A 10698-nucleotide genomic window follows, 5' to 3' on the forward strand; every position below is an offset into this window, starting at 1 on the left:
ATTTGGTGTGGGATTAGCATCCGTTTGGTCAAAAAACCTTAGGTCTATTTCCAATCCTCTTCTGAAATTCTCTCCTTTGAAAACACTGCACTCCCCGGGTTAACCTAGTATGCCAATGAGGCTGACTTAATCATTACCAGCAATGGAGGCTGCAGCATTGGCCTGCCCACAGCCCTCTCTGCCAGTTCTTGCTTCTGTCTGTTGCTTCTATCCCTCTCCACTTCTCACCCCGAGCATTGCTGTTAACCCTTGAACTGTCAGGAACGGCTCATGAGTCCTGCTAGAGGTCCTCCATACCTAACTCCTTGTATGTTAGTCAAGGCTCTTGGCTGCCAGCAGCAAAAACCAACTCCACTGATTTAAGAAAAAGGAAAAACATCCTAAAAGTAAACAAGAGCATCCGACAACTAGGCATGGAGGCTATATAACCAGACTATATCCCAAACTCCTGATGCAGAGTTGGTCTCATGAAGATGGTCCAGTGAGGCAGACTTTGCCAGTGCACAAGAGTGACCTCTGTCCTTAGCACCTCTGCTGCTCTGAAATGCAGATGTAGCTGTAACTTTACCAGAGCGGATTCCACGCAGGCCCTGTGTCTTCACACTCTGAGTTTACCCCACCCCTGCCACCTTCCTGAGCAAGGTGCAGCTTATTAGGAGAGCCCATGTCATGCCCGCGCTTTAACTGCAGGCATATTGGAAGACTGCCTCTGGTGAGCTGGTACTGTCTCATAGAGTGAGGTGGGCCCTTCTCCAAACAGAAGAAGGGAGTTCAGGTGCTCAAGAGCCCCAAAGAATGGCAGGTTCTCACTATGCCATAAAACAAACAAAAGCAGTAGGTACTAGGTAGATCATACAAATAAATGAACGACTTGCTTCAGCGAACACACCAAATGACATGAGCTATGGGCAAACTTGGGTCCGTCTGTAGCCAAGCTTTGCTGCAGGATGATTTGGGGAGCCACAGAAAACCATTCTTTATACAGTCAAGAAAAATTGATATTCTGACAGTTTAGTTATGTGCGCTTTGGGTGTGTTGTGGGGTATTGTGTGAACTTTTCCCTGGAGCCGTGAAGAAGTGCTACTCAACCCAGATAAGGCACCAATAACAAAACAAAGCAACAATTTCACCAAGATCCACCTTGGCAAAAAAGAGTTTATTGAGCTTATTTAAACAATATGAGTGAAGGTTTACTCACAGGAGTGTAGGGAACCCCAGAAGAGCCACACCACTGAGACATCCCAATTCAGTATGGACAGTGACTTCTCTGCAGTGCTGTAGATGGACTTCTCACCTCAGTCAACCTCCCACACTCTATACGCCCTAGCACCTCCCAAGACCACGTGCAGCCGATGCAGAATTACATCCAGCTGGTTACACACACGGGCAGGAACAGCTGACAGCTCAAGTGAGAAGTGAATGACTTCCCCATCCCTCCTTCTATGAAGGTGCAACAGGCTGAGCCTTGATGGTCTTTTGAATAGTCATAGGTGCTCTGCTGAAGATGACTGTTACTCTCAAAGGACAAAAAGCAATCTCCCTTGGCAGTCACATGTGTACAAGCATTTCTTTTTTCTAGAGGCTTGGCCTTCTTTGAAGTCTGTTTGAGTGTCCTGGAGTTGTCTTTATAAATTGCCACAAACTGGATAACTTAGTATATCAGAAACTTAACTGAGTCACAATTCTGGAGCTGGAATTCCAAAATCAAGTTATCTGCAGTTCTGTGCTCACTCTGAAGACTGGAGGGAAGGATCCTCCCTTGCCTTGTTCCCAGCTTCTCTGGTAGTTGCTGGCAATGCCCGCCATTCCTTGGCTGTTTGGCACATCACTTCAACCTCTGCTTTCATTGCTGTGTGATGCTCTCCTGTGTGTTTCAGTGTCTCTGAGCCAGTATCTCTCTTCTTCCCATGATATCAGTCACACTGTATTTAAGTCCTAAATAAATCCAATTGGAATCCTCCTTAATTTGATTATATCTGTGTGAATTCTATTTACAAATAAGGGCATACTCAAGGGTTCTAGATAGACACAGCTTGTTGGAAAATCTTTAGGAAAGTTAAGCTGATTGTCACTGTACCTCATCCCTGGTATTATTAAGTCTCTGAAATAGAAAGGAAGAGAAAGAGGTTGGAAATAGGTGTAGGTTTTAGCTGATCCCTTTTGTCCCTTAAGCCCAAAGAAACCTCTGCATGGATTTTCTGATTATAAGTATGAAGTGGATGGTATATCTGCAGGATTCTGCCCTTAAATAGAGGCTGTTCCTGAAACAGAGAGTAGAGAGAGTTGCCACAGTCCACAAGAGAAAATGCTTTCATTCAGTATGAAAACAAAGAGCCGCTTTCAAAGACAGCCAAGAAGACTGTGAATAAGCAATGGTCTCAGACTGGTTTTCAGGGTAATTGGGAAAAAAGGAAGCTGGGAGCTTGAGGGCATGCTGTAATATGTGGACTTTAAGTTAACATGTCTGCCCTCACAGCCCATCTCTGCTCCTTTAGACATGGGGACGTGACCTTGGTCTTTCTGTAGTTAATTTTAAGTTGGGACAAGAACACAACTACATGGTGACTATGAGAATTCAGCAGCTACTGTATGAGGAGTCCCAGCACAGCTCCAGTGTGACACACACACGTACCCGGGGCTTTGACTGAGAAGTAATCATAACTTCAAAGATAGGGCCTACCCATGCTGTGAGGAAGGATAGACTGTAACAATCAACGCATAGGTCTCAATGGCTTAAATCAACAGGGCCTTACTTCTCACTGGCTTAACATAAGCACTATGCTTTGAGTGGGGGATCTTCTTTGTTCAATTTTAACTCTGGGACCCGGGCCGATCAAACCACCTTCTAGCACAGAGACCAAGAGAACATGGAGAATCACACTCTAGCTTCTCAACTCTTCCACCTGGAAGCAATCCATGTGCCTTCTTACCATGTCACATGGCCATATGATCACTGTTTCAAAAGGGCAGGGGACGGCAGCTCTACTAAGCGCCCACAGGAAGACCCAGGATGTGTGGTGAATGGTGCTAATGGTTAGCACTCAGGGATCACTTTTGTAAACTCATCCAAACAAGGCCTCTTTGCTAACATCAAATTCCTATGTCCAAGCTGTTTATTGGAGGCAAATTGTAACAGAAAGTAGGTGTTAGGAATTAATATTTTACTTACATAGTTTTATTGAAATTAAATTCTGCCTAGTGGATCAATGACACACCAATGAAGACCTATTGAGAGTTCCTAGAGTTGTGTTTCTAAACCTTTACTCTCTGTCTATGGCGTTGCCATGAAGGATCACTTTGGGCCAACTACTAACTTGCTAACAGTTAACATAGAACTGTATAAGAGCAACTTCTAAAGTCCATGACTTTGTGTTAATATCTGCTTTCCAGGACACGGAAGTAAGTCAAAGCAGATGCTAAAGCCACTAAAACCAGTTAAATTAGACGAAGCAATCAACAAACAATGTTTTCAAATTATTTAACTAGAACCATTTATTTTGGGCACTGAACCAGAAATTGAGCTCTGATAAATTTAGAGCTTCTACCTAAGTTCTATTTTCACTTTATTCCCTAAATATACTGTATTAACACAACTACACAGCTTCAGAGAAGTGACTTGGGTTTAGAATCAAGATGTTCCAGAAACTCAGAAAAGACAGAGTGACAGAATACTGTCAACAAACATGGTGACTTTCTTATAATGACCACCAATTCTTCACCTTGGTTTCTTATACTGCAGAGGTGAGGGAAGGCATCTGCTGATGCTTCACCAGGGGATGGCAGCTCAGGTGAGCAGGAACGACAGGAGAAAAGTGAGGCAGGGAAAGGTGGAGAGCAGGAAGAATAGCACGTCACTGAGCTGACTACAGCGGAATGAAAAACTGATTGCTTGGTGGCAGAAGGGATCTTCAAAGGGGCTTCATGATGCCACTCCATCCGGAAGTAGTTCATCCAGGGGAAGACAATGAGGGTGGTTTCTCTCCATTGGCTGCCATCCCTAATTGGCCAATGTGTGCCCCCCATATGGGCGTTAACTCTCTTCTACTCTGTGGGTACACCTGTGTGAGTGCCAAATGGTTGTTACAGTGCTTGCTCTTGCCTCAGCAACAGCAAGGAAAGTTTGCAGCTGGAGGCATGTGGTATGAATGAGGTGCACACTGTTTCACAGTGCTCATAACCAGTGTGAGGACCTAGGAGAGGCTACGGCGGTCGATCCTCAGGCAGCCACGGTTGTAGCAGAAGTATTAGCAATGAAACCCAGCTTCAGGTTTCAAAAATCAGTGAGAGCAATTTCTAAGACCCCTCTGGCAAAACTGCAAGGCATGTGCTCCACTGTGCAAAAACAGAATGAATTATAATCAGCAACCGACGAGGCAGGCTAGGCCTTCTCTATTCCTTTCCAGTCTCCAAATCTTTTATTCCTATGAACTCAGCATTTCGGAAATTCTGCTGCTTCCCTCATTGTACAGATAATCCTTAGTTATTATCCTATCATTCCTGGAATGATGTGAAAAACTTCCAACTACTTTTTGCCTTATACCAATTAAAATTGCATTCACAAAGGAGAAAAAAATTCCCTATTTGAATTGAATAAACAGTTCTATGATAGCATAACTCTGTGGTGGCTTTCTTTTCATTTGTTTCTGAGTTTGTGGGGTTGTTATGATTTAAGACAGAGTCTTGCTATATAACCCAAGCAGGCCTCAAACTCAGGAGCCTTCCAAATGCTTGTGCCAGCATGCCTGACTTCATGATGTTTTAATCCAGATGTGAAACACCACATTCAAATGCAACTACACCCAGAAAATAAGAAGCATCTGTCCTGTGTTTTAAAAAGGAAGGAATCTTTCACAGCAGCCCCTCCCAGAGATCCCCCTTCAGGTTTCATTAACAAATTTTTATCACCCAAGCCTAAACCCATCGTTGTGAAGAAGCATGGAACCACCTATGTTTTCTCCAGACCACTAAAAAACCCCCTCCTGGAACTGGGGATGGCTATCCACATGGAGGAGGATAAATATACAGCAAAACTGAAGTTATTACTGGTGGAGGATAAGAGAGGCGGCTGGTACTGGTTAGCAATTCAGTGTCTGCTACTTCTGATCTTGTGGTCTGGTTCATGCCGTGGTGTGATGCTCCTGAAATGCAGCTATGAAATCATTCTGTTAATGACTCTATGATAATCCTCCTTTACATAAGGATCATGACCAAGGCTCTACCCATTACTCCTTTGCTTTTTCCGTGTACAAGTCTCAGCCAGCTCCCCCTGTCTACCTCTAGTACATCGTGCTCCCAAGGCAGGCTTCCAAATGTGGCTGCCTATTATTCTTAGGTGCTCATGTGCATACTTCCTGACGCTCCTGCCTGCACCACATTGACTCATTTCATAAGGTCCATTTTCCTGCTCACCTCAGTGAAGTCTTTCTCTTGACACAGGAGATTTCTTCCTCCGTGCTCTGTGCCTGTGATATAATTCTGGCAGTGGCACTATAACACATTATTACAACTGCTTTGTTACAGGTCTCTGTGTTCAGGTTCTTTTTACCAAACAACCATTCTGGATTCATCTTTACCTTCTCAGCACCTAGGTGTGCTTGGTAACATGGGCAATAAGAGACATTTAATAGATCTCTGATGAACAAATCAATGCTTGAGATTTGGGGCCAAGTGATGATGTCAGAAACTATTCATATCATCTGAAGAGAGGCTAACATGGAAAGATAACTGTGGCCAATATACTTTGTATGTTCTACAATCATAGAGAATTGCTGTAGAACAGGTAGAAAAGGGTAGATAAAATATGAGTGATGACTTCATCTGTCTCTTGCCAGGAGACCAGGCAGAATGAAATACAAGTACTCATAAGCATAAATTCTGCATTATTTAAATATGAGCATCCCTCCAGGTGAAAGCAAATTTTGCTGCACAGCAGATAGAGAATTCTGCCTTATGAGGAGCTATTGCAGCAGAATTCTCCCGTAATGAAAGTGCTAATTATCTGAACAAGATTTAAGTCCAACCTGCAAAGGTCATAAAAGGAATCTTCTGCACCCCTAGAACTGCTTAGTTAGAGGCGTGATTGACTGCAGAAATCTGTGCAGTTCCCACATTCTGTTTCTGCCTAGAAGCTGCTCAGCCAACCTGCCAGGCCATAGTTCACTTACAAACAGAGCTGAGTGCAGTCCCTAGAGATAGGCAGCTAGCAATGTTGTTGAAGCTCATACGCAAGCCTGGACCGGGTCTAGCACCGGGTTGTCTGATAAGGGGGACTACAGATACTATAAGCAATAGCCTGAAGGAGTGATGCCTGTGGCAGTTTGCAGGTGGGTAGGACACAAAATTTTGGAATATAAGGCAAATAACAATGGCAGTTGGAGGATTGCAATTCAGAGCAGCCTTTGATGTGTGCAAACAAGGGGAGAATGAAGGAATAATAGCAGGTATCACTTGAGGAACTAATTGTTAATATATGAAGACAATTTATGAATGGCCAGATCCAAAAATAAGGCCAACAGCATGGTAGACTGAACAGTACAAGAGAGAAACTTAGAATAGAAGGTGGTAATACTGGGTGAAAGCATAGAGTTACGTAATTTAAAAATCCTAACTCTTGCCATTTATCAAGTGCATGACTAAACTCTTCTGATTGTCTGTCTCCTTATAATATGGAGAAAATAACAGTTCTGTTTGCAGGATTTTCAGCACCAGCAGTAAATAAGGTAATGCTTACAAAGTACTAGACAGAGGCTAGAGAGATGGCTCAACAGTTAAGAACACTGGCTACACTTGCAGAAGGCTGGGGTTTGATTCTCAGCACCCACATGGTGGCTAACAACTATCTGTGACTTCAGTCCCAGGGGATCCAATGCCCACTTCTGGCCTCCACAGGTATTGTATCCACATGGTTCACTTATATATACATGCAGGCAAAATACTCATACACATAAAATTAAAATAAATAAAATATTTTAAAAAGCAAAGTACTAGATAGACATAAAAACATATGCTAACCATACAGTAGTAATTTATATTAATGTTTACTCTTTTGTTCAGGATAATTTGGTTTCACACTTTTGTAATAATTTGGATATTCCTTGTTAGTATAACCTAGTACATAAAAATATATTTGAGTTCATTTAGAGCTATATTAGCCCTGTCCAAACATTTACAGTGAACCACAAGAGCTTACAACTAAAACAATCTGCACAAGCAAAGGAATAACCCTTCAGGTTCTAAATTATTTTAAACTTCAGCCAATAAAGTTTAAATATTTACCACAGAACATTTGTCTGCTATTATATGGTTCAGATGATGGTTTTACCTATTGGTCCCACAGGGATTTCATGCCACTTTCTTGTGCTGTTCCCACATAAGTGAAAAATTGATCATGCCTATAGTTACTGCCTGGGTACCAGTGGGAAACTGAGGATGCACTTTCTTTCTAGAGAGACAAGGGGCACACGAGCTAATTGGATCATAAAGTATTAAAAGAAAGTCATTCTTTGAATGATTCTTAAGGTCATTAAATGAGTGAGGACTTACTAGGCTGGTACAAGGTGCTTCTCAGGAAGGAGGCACTTCAGTACAAGTTTATTTATATTTTATGTGTATGAGTGCTTTGCCTGCATGTATGTATATAAGTGCACCACATGTGTGCAAACCTGAAGAAACCACAGAAAGGCAAGGGATCCCCTGGAGTTACAGGCAATTGTTAGCTTCCATGTGAGTGCTGGGAACCAAACCCAGGTCCTCTGGAAAAGCAGCCAGTGCTCTTAACTGCTGAGCCATTTCTTCAGCTCCTCAGCACATGTTTTATGGACCATGAATCCATTCCTTATTTTCAGAAGTGAGAGACATTTTGTTTATTCAGTTCATCACCAAAAATTTAGTGAATGTCTCTGCTAAATACCTGAACTTATGGTATGTGTCAATTCAGTACTGAGTAAGGAATACATGGGATCTCTCCTTTAATAGAGATTACTATCAGGGGCAAGAATAGACAGTAACTTCCTTAGTTTCATTCATTTTGCTGTGATAAAATACCCTGATCAAAAGCAGCTTAAGGGAGAAGGGTTTATTTGGCTCACAATTCCAGGTCATAGTCCATCGATACAGACAGGTGAAGGCTGCAGAAACTTAACACAGCAAGTCACATGACACCCACAATTGAGAGCAGTGAGCAATGAATTAGCACCGGCACGGCAGTGTTCAACTCATTTCTCTGCTCAGAATCCTTTGTCATTCCTGGATCTTCCCATTCAGTTATTTAGTCAATGATATTTATTAATTTTCTGTTTCCACTGTGCTGGCTAGAGGCTGAAAGACAAATGATATGATCTGTCTTTGGGAAATTCATGGGTGAAATAGGGGTGATAAGCATGCAAGAACTACTTGCAGTATCCCATGATATGTGTGTCACGCATGCCGTATTCACAGGGGTGCATACAAGGTGACTGAAAGCCTTGCTTAGACTGAGTGAGAAATTGGGAAAACACCCCTGAGCTACGTCTTGGAGAATGGGTTTCCCAGGTAGAAAACTGAGAGGAGGGGCTGTCATCTAAGAGGAGTATATAGATTGTTGTATGCCATTTATTGAAACAAATAATCCTTATGTCTCAATAGTTTATCATAATAAAATGTTTTCTTGTTTGTCACATTTCCAGTGTCTTTTGGGTAAATGACCCAGAGAATCAGACCCTCTTCATCACTAATGAGTCATCTCTACCATCACTGCATGAGCAGCAGGAAGTATAGATGGTACGCAACTTGTGATAGAATTATTTTCAGGAGTTATTTTCTGATCGACCATCTTTTCATTTATGTAGTTAGTTATTTTCATTTTATATGTATGAGTGTTTTGCTTGCATGTAATGTTAAGTGCACCTGTATTGTTCAGTGCCCACAGAGGCCGGAAGAGGGCGTCAGATACCCTGGAACTGGAATTATGATGACTGTTAGCCATCATGAAGATGTTGGGAACCGAAACCCAGAACTGCAAGAATAGCCAGTGTTCTTCACTGTGCTAAGGGATCTCTCCAGCCCCTTGACTACCTTTTTAAAAATAATATTTTTATTAAATTATTGAGAATTTCATGTGTGTGCACACATTTGATCATATTCACTTTCCACTCCTTCCCAACTCCTCCCAGATCCACCTACACTTCCACACCCCTTCCCAACTTAATGCTTTTTATTCAGTATTTTTTAAAATATTTATAATCCAAGTTCATGGGTGTGAGTCCACCCACTTGAACATGGCTGACCTACTAGGGGCCACATCTCTAAAGAAAACTGACTCTCCCTCCTGTAGTAGCCATCAAGTGTCAATAGCTCCTCAGCTATGGGTGGGGGTCATTACTCCCTCCCGCTTCCATGCTGGATGTTGACTGGCTTGATCTTGTGCAGTCAACTACAGCTGCTGTGAGTCCATGAATGCACTGGTCCTGTCATGTCCAGAAGACTGCTTTTCTCTGATCTTCCCCAACCTCTGGCTCTTAAAAATTGGTCTGTACCATCTTTGACAATGGTCCCTGAGCCTGGAGGATGGGAATGTGAAATAGATGCTCATTTTGTGGCTGAGCACTTCCACTGACACTTATTCTGTGCACTTATTTGGGAAGTTGTGAATTTCTGCATTAACCACCATCCACTACACAAAGAAACTTTGTTGATGAGGTATGAGATCTCCATTAATCTATTGAAATAGAAGATAAGAGTTTAGAAGGTACTGGGGCTGGAGAGATGGCTTAGTGGTTAAGAGCACTGGCTGCTCTTGCAGAGGACCCAGGTTTGAATCCCGGCACCCACATGGCAGCTAACAACTCTCCATAACTCCAGTTCCAGGGGATCTGACACCTTCTTCTGACCTCTCCAGGCACTGTACAACATGGGCATAGTTACATGAATCCAGGCAATGCACTCATACACATAAAATAATCAATCAGTAAATAAACAAATAAATAAATAATAAAAGAATTTAAAGAGTAGTTTGATACTCTGTCCATTTATCAAAATAATAGGAGTAGGTTCACCTCTGGGGCCTATGAACTCCCCATGGCTCATGGCCAAATTTATAGTGTTTCCTTCTGTGAAGCAGGCCTTAAATGCATTCAGGAAGTGGTTGGTTACTCCTAATATGATCTGTGACATGATTGCACTCATGGACATTTATTTGCCACTCTGGTTGTTACTGTAATTCACAGGGTTCACAGCTGGGAAAGACTGTTGATGACTTTTTCCCAGCAGCCTGCATATCACCTTCCAGTACTATGAGAGCTAGCCAGCAATGAGGAAGCTTCCTGGTCAGAACCAGCTTGATCTTTCCATGTCCTGTGACCAAAGTATGTGGTGTCTTCATCAATAGGGACTTACCATCAAGTTCCGGTGAGAAACCAGAGTAATGGCAATAGCCTTTATTGCTTTGGAGACTCTTTGGGACACTCCTAGCCAGAAACTATAGGGGAGGTATTTCACACTTGCCACTGGGCCTTTTATTTGGCAAGCTATGGCTTCTGGGACAGGAATTATCCGGTGTGTAGGATAACTCCAATTAAAATATTTTATATATAAAAAGATTATATATATATATATACACATGAAGTTTATAAAGTAGGTCTCCATATGACTTTTTGAAACATCCTTAGTGTTAGCTATCCCCTTCCCCCCATCTTAACTGCCCAACACTCTTCCCACTTAAAA

Source organism: Nannospalax galili, unplaced genomic scaffold, assembly GCF_000622305.1.
Source record: "Nannospalax galili isolate Female #2095 unplaced genomic scaffold, S.galili_v1.0 scaffold241, whole genome shotgun sequence".
NCBI classification, from domain to species: Eukaryota; Metazoa; Chordata; class Mammalia; order Rodentia; family Spalacidae; genus Nannospalax; species Nannospalax galili.